At 44.9% G+C, this 18,029-nt stretch overlaps 1 pseudogene; it reads right to left on the bottom strand.

Annotated features, from left to right (window-relative positions):
- Positions 1 to 14,086: 14,086 nt before the first annotated feature.
- On the bottom strand, positions 14,087 to 15,433 carry LOC145858876 (uncharacterized; annotated as a pseudogene).
- Between the last annotated feature and the right edge of the window lie 2,596 nt (positions 15,434 to 18,029).

The following is an 18,029-nucleotide window of genomic DNA, read 5'->3' as shown; positions in this document are numbered from 1 at the left end:
CTCTGGACATCAAGGGGGCCCCGGCGTATGCTGTTCGAGCCATCCTGGACTCGAGGTGTCGGGCGAGCGGCCTTCAGTACCTCGTGGAGTGGGAGGGGTACGGTCCGGAGGAGAGATGCTGGGTGCCGGTGGAGGACGTCTTGGACCCTTCGTTGCTGCGGGAGTTCCACCGTCTCCATCCGGATCGCCCTGCACCTCGTCCTCCGGGTCGTCCCCGAGGTCGGTGTCGGCGTGCAGCTCAAGGGGGGGTACTGTCACGACTTTCGCCGAAGTCGGTCCCTCTCCTTGTTCGGGCAGCTTTCGGCAGTCGACGTCCCGGGACTTCTAGCCATCGCCGATCCACTTTTCATTTTCCATTTCTTTTGTCCTTGTCTTACACACCTGGTTTCAATCCCCCAGTTACTTGTTCATTATTTAACCCTCTGTTCCCCCATGTTTGTTTGTGAGTGTTTGTTTATTGTATTGCGGTCCGTTATTGTGGCCTTGGATTTATTTGACGTGTATTGTGATTATTGTTGAGTAAAATTGCATACATTACTCATATCTGCTGTCCTGCGCCTGACTCAGCTACACACAGACGCATTACTAGTGCAGACACACCAAAAAGGTGGAGCAGCTGGAAGGGAACAGTAATTACTCCTGATAGTTGTCAAAATCAAACTCGAGCACCACCACGAATTGCACCGTATGAAGAACAGACAGTGGAAGTGGCAGATTTATTATGGATATGTGAAGGGAAGAGATTAAGGGCAACATTACCAAAAGGATGGACAGGCCTTTGTTCAAGGGTTAGGTTGAGTCAACAGATAAATGTAATTGAATGGAATCCTAGAAATGCTAAGCCACAAAGTACAAAACATAGAGTAAGGAGAGAATATAAGTCTGACCCCAAGATCTATTTGGATGCAATAGGCCAACCTAGAGGAATCCCCAAGGAATACAAGGCAGGAGATGAGGTTAAGTCAGGATTTACATCAATATTTATTTGGATATCAACTTACGAAAACCTAGACTGGTTAAATTACATTTACAATAATCGACAAAGATTCATTAACTATACAGACTCTGCAGTGACAGCTTTGAGTGAACAAGTAAGGCATTGACCAAGCTGAAAGGACTACGACAGGAAGTGATGGACAATGCTGGACATGATTCCCATGCCTGGGACTGGTTGGTCTCAAACCTGGGAAAATGTGGTTGTCATACCTATCAAGAACAACATGAATGTAATAGATGGTGTACTTCCTGACATACAGTTGAAGTCGGAAGTTTACATACACATAGGTTGGAGACATTAAAACTCGTTTTTCAACCACTCCACAAATTTCTTGTTAACAAACTATAGTTTTGGCAAGTCAGTTAGGACATCTACATTGTGCATGCCAAAAGTAATTTTTCCAACAATTGTTTACAGACAGATTATTTCACTTATAATTCACTAACACAATTCCAGTGGGTCAGAAGTTTACATACACTAAATTGACTGTGCCTTTAACCTCCCTGGGCAAGCGTCCCACCTAGTCAACATCCAGTGGAATCGCGTGGCGTGAAATACAAATACCTCATAAACGCTATAACTTCAATTTCTCAAACATATGACTATTTTACACCATTTTAAAGACAAGACTCTCGTTAATCTAACCACACTGTCCGATTTCAAAAAGGCTTTACAGCGAAAGCAAAACATTAGATTATGTCAGCAGAGTACCAAGCCAGAAATAATCAGACACCCATTTTTCAAGCTAGCATATAATGTCACAAAAACCCAGAAGACAGCTAAATGCAGCACTAACCTTTGATGATCTTCATCAGATGACAACCCTAGGACATTATGTTATACAATACATGCATGTTTTGTTCAATCAAGTTCATATTTATATCAAAAACAGCTTTTTACATTAGCATGTGACGTTCAGAACTAGCATACCCCCCGCAAACTTCCGGGGAATTTGCTAACAATTTACTAAATTACTCACGATAAACGTTCACAAAAAGCATAACAATTATTTTAAGAATTATAGATACAGAACTCCTCTATGCACTCGATATGTCCGATTTTAAAATAGCTTTTTGGTGAAAGCACATTTTGCAATATTCTAAGTACATAGCCCAGCCATCACGGGCTAGCTATTTAGACACCCGGCAAGTTTAGCCTTCACCAAAATCAGATTTACTATTATAAAAGTTTGATTACCTTTTGTTGTCTTCGTCAGAATGCACTCCCAGGACTGCTACTTCAATAACAAATGTTGGTTTGGTCCAAAATAATCCATCGTTATATCCGAATAGCGGCGTTTTGTTCGTGCGTCCCAGACACTATCCGAAATGGTAAATCAGGGTCGCGGGCATGGCGCAATTCGTGACAAAAAAAATCTAAATATTCCATTACCGTACTTCGAAGCATGTCAACCGCTGTTTAAAATAAATTTTTATGCAATTTATCTCGTAAAAAAGCGATAATATTCCGACCGGGAATCTCCTTTTCGGCAAAAAATGGGTGTCTGATTATTTCTGGCTTGGTACTCTGCTGACATAATCTAATGTTTTGCTTTCGCTGTAAAGCCTTTTTGAAATCGGACAGTGTGGTTAGATAAAGGAGAGTCTTATCTTTAAAATGCTGTGAAATAGTCATATGTTTTAAAAATTGAAGTTTTTGTATTTTTGAGGAATTTGTCATTCGCGCCACGCCTATCATTGGATATTGGAGCAGGTGTTCCGCTAGCGGAACGTCTAGATGTAAGAGGTTAAAACAATTCCCCCTATCTTATCGCTATTCATTTTATTTATCACATCTCTAAGTGTAGTAATGGTATCAGCTATATCTCTTCCAGGCACACTATAATTTTGTGTAGGTGCTATAATATCATTTAAAACCATCTTCATCCTATTTGCCAGTATCTTAGCTAAAATCTTATAATCTGAGTTTAATAAATTTATTGGCCTATAATTTTCCAGTTTCAATTTGCTCCCCTTATTTTTATATAAAATCGATATCAGCCCTGTCACCATGGAGTCTGAAACAGTATTATTCTCTTCCATATATTGATACACTTCCAATAAAATAGGTGCTAAAAAACGTTCATATATTTTATAAAACTCTGCAATTAGTCCATCTACTCCAGGACCTTTATTTATTTGTAAACCCTTAATTGCATCTTTCACTTCATCCACTGTTATCTTCCTATCACATATTTGCTTATCCTCAACACCAATTTGCACATCCACACTACCTAAAATCTCCTTTACACGCCCCTCATCCACCTCCCCTTTCTTAAATAAATCCTTATAAAAATTCTGTACAGTTTCTAATATCTCAACATAATCATTTACCACTTCACCCTTTACATTTTTAATCTCACTAATATATGATTTTGTTTGTTTAGTTTTCTCTAAACCAAGATAAAATGACATACATTTCTCCCCTTCCAAAACATAATTTGCCCTACTTCTAATAATTGCACCCTTACACTTGTCTATTTCACATTTACTCAATTGTGCCTTTAAATCCAAAAACCTTTCAATATTATAATTAGGTTCAATATCACATTTCCTCATTTCTTCATTCAATTTTGCTCATAAATAATTTTCTTCTCTTGTCATCCTACTCCTCTTCTTCCTTGCATATCTAATACTAAAAACGTTTATTTTTTCCTTAACATTTTCCCACCACTGGCACTTATCATTCCCTTTTTGCTTATCCTCCATTTCATGTTCTATCAAAGATTTAAGTTGTTCCCGTATTCCTCATCACCTAGATACCCTGCATTCATACACAATATTCCCCCCTTTCCTTTCCTTATCTAAACCCACCGAAAATGTTAACCCAGCATGATCACTAAAAGTTGTAAAAATATACTTAATATCCTTCATAAAATTCCTTAACCCTTCATTTACTAAAACCAGATCTATCCGTGTCTGTTTCAACTCCCCTAAAACCACCTGCCTTCTAGAAAATTCTCTCTTGTTTGGATTTTCGTCCCTCCATATATCAATCAAACTGTTTTCAACCATCATCTTCCTTAAAACCCCCCTAGATACATCACTTCTAAAAATAGCTCCCCTTGTCATATCTAGTCTATCCATTTTAACATTAAAATCCCCAACTAAAATACAGTTACCCTTGCACCATTTCCCTAATTCTAAAAATAAATTCCTTCTCTCTATTTCATTATTCGGCGCATAAATATTTATAATCCTAAAACCCTACTCATATACTCAAAATCTAAAATTAAAATCCTCCCATTATTATCATTATATATCTTCTTCACATTTTCTACTACATCCTTCCTTAATAAAATTGCAACCCCACATGAATTCCCCCTGCCATTGTTTACATAAATAAAATCCCTCCATATTTTTTGTACTTCTAAAACACACACATTATCCCAGTGCGTCTCTTGAATACATAAAATATCTGAATTCTTCATTTGTACTATTCTATTAAATTTTCCCATTGTTCTCAAACCATTTGCATTTATTGACATTATAGTGACCATACTAATAAATAATAAAATTATAAAATATAATTTCATTATCCTCTACCTGTTATCCAGTTTCTTTCCTCTTCCACCCTTTCTCCCCCCCCCCCTCCCGCCGCTTTCCTCTTCCTGTATCCTCCCCTCGTTCTTTCAATCTTATCCCCATCATCCGTATCCGATATCTCCTCCAAGTCCATTTCATCCAGCCAACTCAACTTCTTTACACCCTCATCCGTTGTGTTCCCCGTGTTCATCTCCATCTCTGGTATAGTCATCGCTGTGCTCCCTGTGTTCATCTCCGTCTCTGGTATAGTCGTTGTGCTCCCCGTGTTCATCTCCGTCTCTGGTATAGTCGTTGTGCTCCCCGTGTTCATCTCCGTCTCTGGTATAGTCGTCGTTGTGCTCCCCGTGTTCATCTCCGTCTCTGGTATAGTCGTTGTGCTCCCCGTGTTCATCTCCGTCTCTGGTATAGTCGTTGTGTTCCCCGTGTTCATCTCCGTCTCTGGTATAGTCGTCGTTGTGCTCCCCGTGTTCATCTCCGTCTCTGGTATAGTCGTTGTTGTGTTCCCCGTGTTCATCTCCGTCTCTGGTATAGTCGTTGTGTTCCCCGTGTTCATCTCCGTCTCTGGTATAGTCGTTGTGCTCCTCGTGTTCATCTCCGTCTCTGGTATAGTCGTCGTTGTGCTCCCCGTGTTCATCTCCGTCTCTGGTATTGTCGTTGTGCTCCCCGTGTTCATCTCCGTCTCTGGTACAGTCGTCGTTGTGCTCCCCGTGTTCATCTCTGTCTCTGGTATAGTCGTTGTGCTCCCCGTGTTCATCTCCGTCTCTGGTATAGTCGTTGTGCTCCCCGTGTTCATCTCCGTCTCTGGTATAGTCGTCGTTGTGCTCCCCGTGTTCATCTCCGTCTCTGGTATAGTCGTTGTGCTCCCCGTGTTCATCTCCGTCTCTGGTATAGTCGTCGTTGTGCTCCCCGTGTTCATCTCCGTCTCTGGTATAGTCGTTGTGCTCCCCGTGTTCATCTCCGTCTCTGGTATAGTCGTTGTGCTCCCCGTGTTCATCTCCGTCTCTGGTATAGTCGTTGTGTTCCCCGTGTTCATCTCCGTCTCTGGTATAGTCGTTGTGCTCCCCGTGTTCATCTCCGTCTCTGGTATAGTCGTTGTGCTCCCCGTGTTCATCTCCGTCTCTGGTATAGTCGTTGTGCTCCCCGTGTTCATCTCCGTCTCTGGTATAGTCGTTGTGTTCCCCGTGTTCATCTCCATCTCTGGTATAGTCGTTGTGTTCCCCGTGTTCATCTCCATCTCTGGTATAGTCGTTGTGCTCCCCGTGTTCATCTCCGTCTCTGGTATAGTCGTTGTGCTCCCCGTGTTCATCTCTGTCTCTGGTATAGTCGTTGTGCTCCCCGTGTTCATCTCCATCTCTGGTATAGTCGTTGTGCTCCCCGTGTTCATCTCCGTCTCTGGTATAGTCGTCGTGCTCCCCGTGTTCATCTCCGTCTCTGGTATAGTCGTCGTTGTGCTCCCCGTGTTCATCTCCGTCTCTGGTATAGTCGTTGTGTTCCCCGTGTTCATCTCCGTCTCTGGTATAGTCGTCGTTGTGCTCCCCGTGTTCATCTCCGTCTCTGGTATAGTTGTCGTTGTGTTCCCCGTGTTCATCTCCGTCTCTGGTATAGTCGTTGTGTTCCCCGTGTTCATCTCCGTCTCTGGTATAGTCGTTGTGCTCCCCGTGTTCATCTCCGTCTCTGGTATAGTCGTTGTGCTCCCCGTGTTCATCTCCGTCTCTGGTATAGTCGTTGTGCACCCCGTGTTCATCTCCGTCTCTAGTATATTCGTTGTGCTCCCCATGTTCATCTCCGTCTCTGGTATAGTCGTTGTGCTCCCTGTGTTCATCTCCGTCTCTGGTATAGTCGTTGTGCACCCCGTGTTCATCTCCGTCTCTGGTATATTCGTTGTGCTCCCCGTGTTCATCTCCGTCTCTGGTATAGTCGTTGTGCTCCCCGTGTTCATCTCCGTCTCTGGTATAGTCGTCGTTGTGCTCCCCGTGTTCATCTCCGTCTCTGGTATAGTCGTCGTTGTGCTCCCCGTGTTCATCTCTGTCTCTGGTATAGTCGTTGTGCTCCCCGTGTTCATCTCCGTCTCTGGTATAGTCGTTGTGCTCCCCGTGTTCATCTCCGTCTCTGGTATAGTCGTTGTGCTCCCCGTGTTCATCTCCGTCTCTGGTATAGTCGTTGTGCTCCCCGTGTTCATCTCCGTCTCTGGTATAGTCGTTGTGCTCCCCGTGTTCATCTCCATCTCTGGTATAGTCGTTGTGCTCCCCGTGTTCATCTCCATCTCTGGTATAGTCGTCGTTGTGCTCCCCGTGTTCATCTCCGTCTCTGGTATAGTCGTTGTGCTCCCCGTGTTCATCTCCGTCTCTGGTATTGTCATCCGCTGTGCTCCCCGTGTTCATCTCCATCTCTGGTATAGTCGTTGTGCTCCCCGTGTTCATCTCCGTCTCTGGTATAGTCGTTGTGTTCCCCGTGTTCATCTCCGTCTCTGGTATAGTCGTTGTGTTCCCCGTGTTCATCTCCGTCTCTGGTATAGTCGTTGTGTTCCCCGTGTTCATCTCTGTCTCTGGTATAGTCGTTGTGCTCCCCGTGTTCATCTCCGTCTCTGGTATAGTCGTTGTGCTCCCCGTGTTCATCTCCGTCTCTGGTATTGTCATCCGCTGTGCTCCCCGTGTTCATCTCCGTCTCTGGTATAGTCGTTGTGTTCCCCGTGTTCATCTCCGTCTCTGGTATAGTTGTCGTTGTGCTCCCCGTGTTCATCTCCATCTCTGGTATAGTCGTTGTGTTCCCCGTGTTCATCTCCGTCTCTGGTATAGTCGTCGTTGTGCTCCCCGTGTTCATCTCCGTCTCTGGTATAGTCGTCGTTGTGCTCCCCGTGTTCATCTCCGTCTCTGGTATAGTCGTTGTGCTCCCCGTGTTCATCTCCGTCTCTGGTATAGTCGTTGTGCTCCCCGTGTTCATCTCCGTCTCTGGTATAGTCGTTGTGTTCCCCGTGTTCATCTCCGTCTCTGGTATAGTCGTTGTGTTCCCCGTGTTCATCTCCGTCTTTGGTATAGTCGTTGTGCTCCCCGTGTTCATCTCCGTCTCTTGTATAGTCGTCGTTGTGCTCCCCGTGTTCATCTCCGTCTCTGGTATAGTCGTTGTGCTCCCCGTGTTCATCTCCGTCTCTGGTATAGTCATTGTGCTCCCCGTGTTCATCTCCGTCTCTGGTATAGTCGTCGTGCTCCCTGTGTTCTTCTCCGTCTCTGGTATAGTCGTTGTGCTCCCCGTGTTCATCTCCGTCTCTGGTATAGTCGTTGTGTTCCCCGTGTTCATCTCCGTCTCTGGTATAGTCGTTGTGCTCCCCGTGTTCATCTCCGTCTCTGGTATAGTCGTTGTGCTCCCCGTGTTCATCTCCGTCTCTGGTATAGTCGTTGTGCTCCCCGTGTTCATCTCCGTCTCTGGTATTGTCATCCGCTGTGCTCCCCGTGTTCATCTCCGTCTCTGGTATAGTCGTTGTGCTCCCCGTGTTCATCTCCGTCTCTGGTATAGTCGTTGTGTTCCCCGTGTTCATCTCCGTCTCTGGTATAGTCGTTGTGCTCCCCGTGTTCATCTCCGTCTCATGTATAGTCGTTGTGCTCCCCGTGTTCATCTCCATCTCTGGTATAGTCGTTGTGCTCCCCGTGTTCATCTCCGTCTCTGGTATAGTCGTCGTTGTGCTCCCCGTGTTCATCTCCGTCTCTGGTATAGTCGTTGTGCTCCCCGTGTTCATCTCCGTCTCTGGTATTGTCATCCGCTGTGCTCCCCGTGTTCATCTCCATCTCTGGTATAGTCGTTGTGCTCCCCGTGTTCATCTCCGTCTCTGGTATAGTCGTTGTGTTCCCCGTGTTCATCTCCGTCTCTGGTATAGTCGTTGTGCTCCCCGTGTTCATCTCCGTCTCTGGTATAGTCGTCGTTGTGCTCCCCGTGTTCATCTCCGTCTCTGGTATAGTCGTTGTGCTCCCCGTGTTCATCTCCGTCTCTGGTATAGTCGTTGTGCTCCCCGTGTTCATCTCCGTCTCTGGTATAGTCGTCGTTGTGCTCCCCGTGTTCATCTCCGTCTCTGGTATAGTCGTCGTTGTGCTCCCCGTGTTCATCTCCATCTCTGGTATAGTCGTTGTGCTCCCCGTGTTCATCTCCGTCTCTGGTATAGTCGTTGTGCTCCCCGTGTTCATCTCCGTCTCTGGTATAGTCGTTGTGTTCCCCGTGTTCATCTCCGTCTCTGGTATAGTCGTTGTGCTCCCCGTGTTCATCTCCGTCTCTGGTATAGTCGTTGTGCTCCCCGTGTTCATCTCCGTCTCTGGTATAGTCGTTGTGCTCCCCGTGTTCATCTCCGTCTCTGGTATTGTCATCCGCTGTGCTCCCCGTGTTCATCTCCGTCTCTGGTATAGTCGTTGTGCTCCCCGTGTTCATCTCCGTCTCTGGTATAGTCGTTGTGTTCCCCGTGTTCATCTCCGTCTCTGGTATAGTCGTTGTGCTCCCCGTGTTCATCTCCGTCTCATGTATAGTCGTTGTGCTCCCCGTGTTCATCTCCATCTCTGGTATAGTCGTTGTGCTCCCCGTGTTCATCTCCGTCTCTGGTATAGTCGTCGTTGTGCTCCCCGTGTTCATCTCCGTCTCTGGTATAGTCGTTGTGCTCCCCGTGTTCATCTCCGTCTCTGGTATTGTCATCCGCTGTGCTCCCCGTGTTCATCTCCATCTCTGGTATAGTCGTTGTGCTCCCCGTGTTCATCTCCGTCTCTGGTATAGTCGTTGTGTTCCCCGTGTTCATCTCCGTCTCTGGTATAGTCGTTGTGCTCCCCGTGTTCATCTCCGTCTCTGGTATAGTCGTCGTTGTGCTCCCCGTGTTCATCTCCGTCTCTGGTATAGTCGTTGTGCTCCCCGTGTTCATCTCCGTCTCTGGTATAGTCGTTGTGCTCCCCGTGTTCATCTCCGTCTCTGGTATAGTCGTCGTTGTGCTCCCCGTGTTCATCTCCGTCTCTGGTATAGTCGTCGTTGTGCTCCCCGTGTTCATCTCCATCTCTGGTATAGTCGTTGTGCTCCCCGTGTTCATCTCCGTCTCTGGTATAGTCGTTGTGCTCCCCGTGTTCATCTCCGTCTCTGGTATTGTCATCCGCTGTGCTCCCCGTGTTCATCTCCGTCTCTGGTATAGTTGTCGTTGTGCTCCCCGTGTTCATCTCCGTCTCTGGTATAGTCGTTGTGCTCCCCGTGTTCATCTCCGTCTCTGGTATAGTCGTTGTGCTCCCCGTGTTCATCTCCGTCTCTGGTATAGTCGTTGTGCTCCCCGTGTTCATCTCCGTCTCTGGTATAGTCGTTGTGCTCCCTGTGTTCATCTCCGTCTCTGGTATAGTCGTTGTGCTCCCCGTGTTCATCTCCGTCTCTGGTATAGTCGTTGTGCTCCCCGTGTTCATCTCCGTCTCTGGTATAGTCGTTGTGCTCCCTGTGTTCATCTCCGTCTCTGGTATAGTCGTTGTGCTCCCCGTGTTCATCTCCGTCTCTGGTATAGTCGTCGTTGTGCTCCCCGTGTTCATCTCCGTCTCTGGTATAGTCGTTGTGCTCCCCGTGTTCATCTCCGTCTCTGGTATAGTCGTCGTTGTGCTCCCCGTGTTCATCTCCATCTCTGGTATAGTCGTTGTGCTCCCCGTGTTCATCTCCGTCTCTGGTATAGTCGTTGTGCTCCCCGTGTTCATCTCCGTCTCTGGTATAGTCATTGTGCTCCCCGTGTTCATCTCCGTCTCTGGTATAGTCGTTGTGCTCCCCGTGTTCATCTCCGTCTCTGGTATAGTCATCGTTGTGCTCCCCGTGTTCATCTCCGTCTCTGGTATAGTCGTCGTTGTGCTCCCCGTGTTCATCTCCGTTTCTGTTATTGTCATCGTTGTGCTCCCCGTGTTCATCTCCGTCTCTGGTATAGTCGTCGTGCTCCCTGTGTTCATCTCCGTCTCTGGTATAGTCGTCGTTGTGCTCCCCGTGTTCATCTCCGTCTCTGGTATAGTCGTTGTGCTCCCCGTGTTCATCTCCGTTTCTGTTATTGTCATCAAACTCAAAACCCTCTCCATTTCTTCACCCCCCGAGGTACTTGTTAGTGCTGTGCTTTCCCCCAACACCTGTGAGTCCCCCGTGCTTCCCCCCAGTCCACTCCCCCCCTCCTCCTGAACACTCCATCTTCTTATTTCGGAATCCATACTGCTCCCAATTACATTCATCTTCTGGTCCTTCTTCTCCCTTCTTCCTTCCTCCATCTCCACCCTCCACCACGTCCTCTCCTCCATCTTCTTCTCCTTCTTGCGACAATACAACTGCTTCCTCGAATAGTACTTGACTCCCCTCTTCAGTCATAACCTCTCCACAGTTGCACTCCGCCAATCTCTTTCTGCATCCACCACAAAAATTCCTTTCCTTCTCTCCGACACATTCTCTCGCATAATGGCCTTGATTGCCGCACTTGAAACACTTAAATTCAGGGCAGTCTTTAACTATGTGCCCGGGTTGAATACACAATCGACAAACTCTGACCTGTTTGTCATGAATTACCCTAAAGTATTCTGCTCCCTCCAGCGTCTCAATTCTTGTAGAATATGGCAATGATTTAACTTTTTCTGTGAATTTTACCTTGCAAAATCGTGTCCCGTCAACCACCTCCGTTCCTGGCCAAACTCTCCTCATTATCTCCGAGACGGACGTTACTCCCCAGCTACTCAGCTTGCCCAGTATCACACTATCTTCTATGTATACTGGGAAATTCATGAAAGACACCACCAATTCATTCACATTCATATCTCTCGCCAGAATTCTGGTGTCCTTTATCCGTAATCCATCCATTAGACGTTCTTTACCTTTTCCGTTTCTCATCGTAATTTCATACTTCTTATCCCCTTTCATTCGGCATCCCACCACTTCACCACACACCTCCTTAATTGCTCGTAGTAGTTCCATTGTTGTCACCTTTTCTTCTCCCACCAACTCAATTGCCACCGTGTATTCTTTGCCATATTTCATTCCTCCTTTATCTTCATTTTCCTTCCGTTGCGCATTTTCGTTGTCCTTGTCCATTCCGTTTGTCGTTGCCATGTTGTCCGTCATAGTAAATCAAAAAATGAATCAAAAAAAGCTCTCCCCCAAGCAGCAAAACTGCAGGGGGGAAAAACTAACCAAACTTAAAACTATTCAAATGAAAAAACAATAAATTATATTGCGAAATCCCAAAAAATAAACAAAAATAGCTCTCGAGCAAACACTCTCAAGCAAACACTCACTCACAGCTCAAACACTCGCACCTGTCGTCACTTCTCCAATCAGGAATAGCGCCCCCAGGCTAGTATGGCCATAAGCGAGAAACAATCTCTTGCTACAACATATATAGTCAAAGTGAGTCTGATAAACAGATATTGCATTTTCACCAATTAGATAAACAGTTTGAACTTGGTGTCACTGACAAAGTAGAAGTAATTACAAACACTGTAGCCATCACTTTTTAGCACAGGTAGTTGGATAAAATACAAACAAACCTTGCTTACATTTCAAAGCAAGGGCAAATATTTCAGCCTTGTGGCAAATAAACGGACAAAGGGTTTTAATTCCACCATGGAAAATACACGGCCATCAGACACCAGTCCAGTTCCACTCACCAGCTTTATTTCCTTTCATTGGAATCAATGTTCGTGGATTGATGCATCAGTACGTGAATCAAAGTAAACGAATGTAAAAAATACCCATTCAAATCGATCAGTTTTCAACTAGAGAGATTGAGACGCGTCGTATCTGTCTCAAGCCTCCATAACTGTTTATGTTACACCTCCACATCAGCAATGAAAGGTGGTGGAGCTAGAGCGGTGTTAGTTAAACCATGAGACATACCTATAATCGGTCTTCTCACAAAAACATCTGTAGCTTCTGAACCGTTTGACCTACAAAATCGTATGACCACTCCCTGGAAAGGGGAGACCCTCATGAACACAGTGGTGTTCTCAATTTGTCTCTACGTCCCCCACAAGTGTCAGCGGACTCGTCTGAAGTCGGAACCCTTTATGTGCCAACTTCTGTTTGTAGAATCTAAAATCATTGGGCTACAAACTAACGTGACCCAACTTGTCACAATGTTCTCAGTTTTGCCCTACGTTCCCCACAAGTGTCACGGGACTAATCTGAAGGTAACAGGTACTGATTAAAATGATAGATTTTTTAACCTCTATAGGCCAGTATAATCCCGTGACGCGATATTCAAATACCTTAGAAATGCTATTACTTCAATTTCTCATTCATATGACTATTTTACACCATTTTAAAGACAAGACTCTCCTTTATCTAACCACACTGTCCGATTTCAAAAAGGCTTTACAACGAAAGCAAAACATTAGATTATGTCAGCAGAGTACCCAGCCAGAAATAATCGGACACCCATTTTTCAAGCTAGCATATAATGTCACATAAACCCAAAATGCAGCACTAACCTTTGATGATCTTCATCAGATGACAATCCTAGGACATTATGTTATACAATACATGCATGTTTTGTTCAATCAAGTTCATATTTATATCAAAAAACAGCTTTTTACATTAGCATGTGACGTTCAGAACTAGCATACCCACCGCAAACTTCCGGTGAATTTACTAAATTACTCACGATAAACGTTCACAAAAAACATAACAATTATTTTAAGAATTATAGATACAGAACTCCTTTATGCACTCGCTATGTCCGATTTTAAAATAGCTTTTTGGTGAAAGCACATTTTGCAATATTCTGCGTAGATAGCCCGGCATCACAGGGCTAGCTATTTAGACACCCACCAAGTTTAGCCCTCACCAAAGTCAGATTTACTATAAGAAAAATGGTATTACCTTTGCTGTTCTTCGTCAGAATGCACTCCCAGGACTTCTACTTCAATAACAAATGTTGGTTTGGTTCAAAGTAATCCATAGTTATATCCAAATAGTGGCGTTTTGTTCGTGCGTTCAAGACACTATCCGAAAGGGTAAAGAAGGGTGACGCGCCTGACGCGTTTCGTGACCAAAAAATGTCTAAATATTCCATTACCGTACTTCGAAGCATGTCAACCGCTGCTTAAAATCCATTTTTATGCCATTTTTCTCGTAAAAAAGCGATAATATTCCAACCGGGAAACCGTGTTTTAGTACAAAGAGAGAGAAAATAAAAACATGGGGTCGCCTCGTGCACGCGCCTCAGTCTCATTGTCCTCTGATAGACCACTTACCAAAGGCACTAATGGTTTTCAGCCAGGGGCTGCAAAGACGTCATTCAGCTTTTTCCCGGGTTCTGAGAGCCTATGGGAGCCGTAGGAAGTGTCACGTTACAGCAAAGATCCTAAGTTTTCAATAAAAAGAGTCAAGAAGCCCAAGGAATGGTCAGAGAGGGCACTTCCTGTACAGAATCTTCTCAGGTTTTTGCCTGCCATATGAGTTCTGTTATACTCACAGACACCATTCAAACAGTTTTAGAAACTTTAGGGTGTTTTCTATCCAAAGCCAATAATTATATGCATATTCTAATTTCTGGGCAGTAGTAATAACCAGATTAAATCGGGTACGTTTTTTATCCGGCCGTGCAAATACTGCCCCCTACCCTCAACAGGTTAATCAACGTGAGCTTATGACCCGCGCTTACTGGGAATTCCTCGTTCATGGGAAATAATTGCAATCCAATCTAGAAAAAAGAAACGCACACCTATAAAGGCGAGGTGCTGGCCAGCGGAGCAGAACACTAGAAAACAAAAGAAAGCCGCACACTCTAAGAGCTCAGACGCAAAAATGTAATAACCAACGTTTCGACAGCGAAGCTGTCTTCATCAGGGTATCAATTGCAATCCCCAATCCCTATCATGAGTGGGGTTCAGCGGGTTACCCACGCCTCTCGGCGAAGGGTAGACACACGCTGATCCGCTCAGTGTGGCGCGCGTGCAGCCCCGGACATCTAAGGGCATCACAGACCTGTTATTCCTCAATCTCGTGTGGCTGAATGCCACTTGTCCCTCTAAGAAGTTGGACGCCGACCGCTCGGGGCCCATAACTAGTTAGCATGCCGGAGTCTCGTTCGTTATCGGAATTAACCAGACAAATCGCTCCACCAACTAAGAACGGCCATGCACCACCACCCACAGAATCGAGAAAGAGCTATCAATCTGTCAATCCTTTCCGTGTCCGGGCCAGGTGAGGTTTCCCGTGTTGAGTCAAATTAAGCCGCAGGCTCCACTCCTGGTGGTGCCCTTCCGTCAATTCCTTTAAGTTTCAGCTTTGCAACCATACTCCCCCCGGAACCCAAAGACTTTGGTTTCCCGGACGCTGCCCGGCGGGTCATGGGAATAACGCCGCCGGATCGCTAGTTGGCATCGTTTATGGTCGGAACTACGACGGTATCTAATCGTCTTCGAACCTCCGACTTTCGTTCTTGATTAATGAAAACATTCTTGGCAAATGCTTTCGCTTTTGTCCGTCTTGCGCTGGTCCAAGAATTTCACCTCTAGCGGCACAATACGAATGCCCCCGGCCGTCCCTCTTAATCATGGCCCCAGTTCAGAAGAAAAACCCACAAAATAGAACCGGAGTCCTATTCCATTATTCCTAGCTGCGGTATTCAGGCGACCGGGCCTGCTTTGAACACTCTAATTTTTTCAAAGTAAACGCTTCGGACCCCGCGGGACACTCAGTTAACCTGTTGGGGCTAGGGGGCAGTATTTTCACGGCTGGATAAAAAAACGTACCCGATTTAATCTGGTTACTAATCCTACCCAGTAACTAGAATATGCATATACTTATTATATATGGATAGAAAACACCCTAAAGTTTCTAAAACTGTTTAAATGGTGTCTGTGAGTATAACAGAACTCATTTGGCAGGCAAAACCCTGAGACATTTTCTGACAGGAAGTGGATACCTGATGTGTTGAATTACCTTTAAGCCTATGCCATTGAAACACACAGGGGTTGATTAATGTTTTGGCACTTCCTATTGCTTCCACTAGATGTCACCAGCCTTTACAAAGTGTTTTGAGTCTTTTACTGTGAGATCTGACCGAACAAGAGCCATGGAACGGTGATGGCCGATTAGACTCTGGCGCGCGAGTTCATGTTGGGTACCCTCGTTCCAATACGTTATAAAAGAGAATGCATTCGTCCACCTTGAATATTATTCATGTTCTGGTTAAAAAAGGCACTAATGATTTATGCTATACAACGTTTGACATGTTTGAACGAACGTAAATATATTTTTTCCCCTCGTTCATGACGAGAAGTCCGGCTGGCTTAGATCATGTGCTAACAAGACGGAGATTTTTGGACATAAATTATGAGCTTTTTTGAACAAAACTACATTCGTTATGGACCTGGGATTCCTGGAAGTGACATCTGATGAAGAGAATCAAAGGTAATGGATTATTTACATAGTATTTTCGATTTTAGATCTCCCCAACATGACGTCTAGTCTGTATCGCAACGCGTATTTTTCTGGGCGCAGTGCTCAGATTTTTGCAAAGTGTGATATCCCCTGTAAGGTTATTTTTAAATCTGGCAAGTTGATTGGGTTCAAGAGATGTAAATCTATAATTCTTTAAATGACAATATAATATTTTACCAATGTTTTCTAATTTTAATTATTTAATTTGTGGTGTTGACTTGACTGCCGGTAATTGGAGGGAAACGATTTCCTCAACATCAATGCCATAGTAAAACGCTGTTTTTGGATATAAATATGAACTTGATAGAACTAAAAATGCATGCATTGTCTAACATAATGTCCTAGGAGTGTCATCTGATGGAGATTGTAAAAGGTTAGTGCATCATTTTAGCTGGTTTTATGGTTTTGGTGACCCTGTCTTTGAATTGACAAAACATTACACACAACTCTTGTAAATGTACTGTCCTAACATACTCTAAATTTATGCTTTCGCCGTAAAACCTTTTTGAAATCGTAAAACGTGGTTAGATTAAGGAGATGTTTATCTTTCAAAGGGTGTAAAATAGTTGTATGTTTGAAAAATTGGAATTTTGACATTTATTTGGATTCAAATTTGCCGCTCTTGAAATGCACCTGCTGTTGATGGAGTGCACCACGGGTGGGACGCTAGCGTCCCACCTAGCCCATAGAGGTTAAAGGATATCACCACCTCCCTGCATACCGTGGGAGCACCCCACGTCGATCCCAAGTCAGTGGGATGAAGAATGAGTGTTTTATGGATGTTTTAAGGTTTGGTGGGGACGTGTCCGTAGGATATGCACCTGGTTTTATTTTGGGTTACCAGGTTGAAATTTTAAAAACGGTTTTAAATACTTTTAAAGGGTATACATACCTACATACCCACCCTGAGAGCACCCTACTACGGGCCCAAGTCAATGGGCCCGGCCTGGCTGATTTATGGAAGTTTAAAAAAATTCTCAGAAAAACGACTAAGTCCAAATATCTCAGAAAATCGGCTATGTTTCACTTCTCAGAAATGGCACTATATTTTATTTTTGGGTTACCAGGGGAGCTCCATATCTCCATTCCTCTGGGCTTACTCTCTCTACCCTGCCTGCCCACCTGCCTGCCCTCTATCATACATTCTCAACCGTGACCAAATGACACACAAAGAAATGGGTGAGTTTAAAATAAATATTCTTTATTTATCAGTGAATCATGGGTTGATTTGTCCCTCAATTAATGTCCGCGCTTGGCTGGCGTTACGAGGCAAATTATGGTACCGGTAGTACCGTGCTTGCGTTTCCAGAGAATGACACATATGGACAGCCACAGTTCCCCGGTCTGTAACCGAGCCTTGATTAAAGTTCAATGTAGCAACGCTTCGTCGAATTGTACCGAAGGTGACTTTACTTCCAATGTCAAATTCTTCAAATAGCTGGCCCACATACTCACAGAGATTGACGTACAGTTGACCGCAGGACGTGAAAAAGAAGAGTGTTGTGTCTGAGGTGATTCCAGGCCTGATCTGATGGAATCGTTTAAGCCAAGTGTATTCCTGCCCAGATAGAACAATTCTGCACTCACCGAAGCTATAGTTCGTTTTGTGGCTTGAAATAGACATCTGATAACCCCCACTTTCCGGGGTTACTTCAGTAAATTTCCTCTCAGTGAAGATGGTGACTGGGGATCGTCGGGTGCCATTAAAGATGGCCAAACGGCTGGACATGAGAGCCGCAAACCTACGTCTATCAGCGCAGGTGGCTCGGACCTCCAGCCTACTGAGAACCGAAGGAATAGCTTGATTGCTTAGCTCAACAAATCGGCTTAACTACGCAGCGCTGAGCACCTCGTCTCTGCAGCTTTTGCGGAATTTTGCCCTGTGTGTTGCCTGGCTCTGCCGTGAATCCCTGTCCATCTTTGCCAAGCAGAGTAACAACTTTCGAATTTTACTGGCTTTAGCCTGCAGACCTTTTGGCCGGAACTGAATAAGATAGTTCAAGAAACTTCGAACATCGGATCGGTATATTTTTAATGTGGATGGTGCCAAACAACGGTCTTCACATTGACCATACCACTCAGAC

The sequence above is a fragment of the Salmo salar genome, chromosome 01 (assembly GCF_965601325.2).
Source record: "Salmo salar chromosome 01, fSalSal1, whole genome shotgun sequence".
Taxonomy (NCBI): domain Eukaryota; kingdom Metazoa; phylum Chordata; class Actinopteri; order Salmoniformes; family Salmonidae; genus Salmo; species Salmo salar.
Note: the sequence above shows the minus strand (reverse complement) of the source record. Positions and strands in the feature narration are given on the sequence as shown.